Source organism: Pinus tabuliformis, chromosome 9 (genome assembly GCF_031772625.1).
Source record: "Pinus tabuliformis cultivar Carrire ecotype Pingquan chromosome 9, CPIR1, whole genome shotgun sequence".
NCBI lineage: Eukaryota > Viridiplantae > Streptophyta > Pinopsida > Pinales > Pinaceae > Pinus > Pinus tabuliformis.
The window spans coordinates 1,943,033,227-1,943,036,118 of record NC_142307.1 but is presented as its reverse complement, the minus strand read 5'-3'; positions in this window follow the sequence as shown (position 1 = coordinate 1,943,036,118).

The window sequence follows — 2,892 nt, the reverse complement described above, 5'->3', positions numbered from 1 at the left end:
TTTCCTAGCTGTAGATAGCCCTTTTCCTAAAAGAAACCCCCCCTATGATTCATCCATGTTCCCAGACAGAACCAAGAAAATCACCACCATTCTGTCTTATCTGCTTGGTTACAATTCTGATCAATATGTTAATGAAGCCATCTTAGGTTTCTTGTCTATCTTTTCTGCTGATTCCAAACCCACTGTTATTTATAACTTTAGCCAATTCCTAGCTGAAGCCATACATGAACAATTTGTCCAGTTTAACACTGAAGAAGTATTCAAGTATGCTTCAGTGCTTGTATACCTTTTTATATATTTTCAGGGAGACAAGTTTCCATTCACCTTACAGAAGCTAGATGAGGAAGGCAACCAATAATCAGTGATCTTTTGGACTTCAATGGGAATGAAGGAGAAGGAAGAATTTACATATAAACAGTTCATATAATTGCTTATTCATCCAGCTATTAGTCTTATGAACAACACTCTAGTGCTAAGAATCAGTGAGGAAATTGTGAAAGAATTACAATTGGTTGGTCAAGCCACCACAGGAGATTGGTATCTTTACCAAAACTATACAGAAATCAGAGTCTATGGCTGTGAGATTCCACCCTACAAACTTCCTAAGTTCCTCCCTATCAGAATCTTTGCATTGGAATATAATAGGCATAAGTTAAATGCAGATGAAGTACATTTTGTACCTGCAAATAAGAAATCACAATTCAAGCTAATGGCTCAGGTTGGTCCTTTCATCTACAACACTAGAGCAACAGGAGAATAAGCAGACAGGTTATTGAAGGAAATGAAGTTTGGTCTTAGCTTCACTTGGTCTTATGACCCAATGGGAGTAATTTCAAAACTCCAGGTTGAAAATAAATTCACTGCATACCACCATACAGCCAGGCCTGAAATAGAGCAGTACAAAAATCAGTTAGAATGGAAGGAGAACACCCTTCAAGAAGTAGAAGAACAGGCAGTCTTTAATTCAAATGTACAAACTCCACTTGCACAGGAAAATACAACCAAGAAAGGAAGGGAAGAACAGTCATCCCTTATAACTAAAGCATCAATCCAGGGATTTAGGTGCATAGAAAGAAGAGACCTAGGATCTCTGTGAAGGTTAGTGCAAAAAATGAGCCACAGAAAACAACATTTGATGGACTTGGGGAGAATTTTCTTTTTACACAGTCTGGTGGACAGTCTACACAGTCCACCAGTCATTCCACTACTTCTAAGGAACAACAGGTGATTCAGACTAGTGGAACCAGTCATAAGGACAAAGAAGATGATATCTTCCATGTTTTCAGTGAAATTAAGAAGAAGAATGAGAAATTGAAGCTAAACACTTATACTCAATTCTGGAAACACTCTTCCAGTTCTCAAGCTAGACTTCTTTCAGTCTTTGACTCGGAGAAGGGTAAGATGCAAATGGCTTTCTTACAAGCTTAAATTCCACAACCCAAGACTCCAGCACATTATCAAAGTTGCAGGTCACCTTGGCCAATACACAGTCACAACTCAAGTTGGAAAAAGTTTCCTCACTGGCAAAGGACACCAAGATCAAATCCTTGGAAGATCTGGTGTTGAATATGGGATATGATCCCTCAAATATAAATGCTGCATAAGAACTTGTCAAGAAGAAAAATGCTGATCTCTTAGCATTAAGGAAGCATCTCAAACTGCCAACTTCTGAGGACCCAATGGCCAAGGAGATTGAAGGAACTGAGACTTAGAAATCTGACATGATGAAGCTCACCATGGAACAAAATCTGCAAATAAAATAGATGGATGAGAAAATGTAAAAAATGGTCAAAGAGAAAGGGGAAGTTGTGAAAAGGACTCAAATTCCAGTGGATGTAGTTCCTCTTTCAGTAGTCTCTATAACCAAAGTTTCTACTTCGGGCACAACAACAACTACAGGTACAACAGAAGGAGTTGAACAACTTGCAGAAACTGTTCAGAACCTATCCATTTAGACATTTGAAATTAAGAAGTTGCAAGATGAACTAAATGGATTAAAACATATGAAGGTAGTTGCAGACAGTTCGCATGAAACCAAGTTTCATAGGACAAAAATTCAAGTTGAAGTTTTGCAGAAGGAAATCAAAGAATCTTGCCTTGGAAACAAACTAGGTTTGGTAAAGGAGATTTTATGGGAAGAAATTACTGAATCAGTCAAGGATATCTGGCCCTATATCAAGATAATATTTGATCAAAAAGACTTGTTGGAGAAAGCTCAGGAAGCTATTGAAACTATCTCCAAGGAAATTGAGGACATGCCAGAAGTTTCCACTAAGGTAATCAAGTTTTTGAATTCCAAAGACAACTATGAGCTTGAAGAATTAGGTATAAATGATAGGACAAAAACCATACTTGAAGTGAAGAAAATCATCACAAAGAAAAACCTCATTCTTCAGTTGGAGGAAAAATGAAGCAATGTTAATGTCATAGTTCAAATATTTTTCAGTAGTTTAGAACCCTTGACCAACAAGGGTTTGCCCTTTATGCTTGTGATAAACGAAAAATTAATACCCATTGAAGATTATGTTCGAAAGCTTACAGTGGTAGGTACCAATGCAGCGTCAGTTTCAAACATAAGAGGTGCAACAACACCAAGGGTTGTGCTGAATGCACTCAGAGATTCCTTTTTCATTCTAAATGAAATTAGACATATATTTCCAGTAAAACCCACTTTTACTAAATATACAGAGATGTATGAAGTTTATAGAATGGTAACTAAGTTATATATCCCAGATAAGAAATGCTGGGAAGAGTTAACTTATTTACTTGACTAAAAGGGTGATCAAACAACATTCAATATTTTCAGGAACAGTCATCACTAGTTCAACAGTTCTTAGTTTTTCCAGCATTAGTCATCAACAACTTAGCACCAAAATAGTGACAGATTGACTA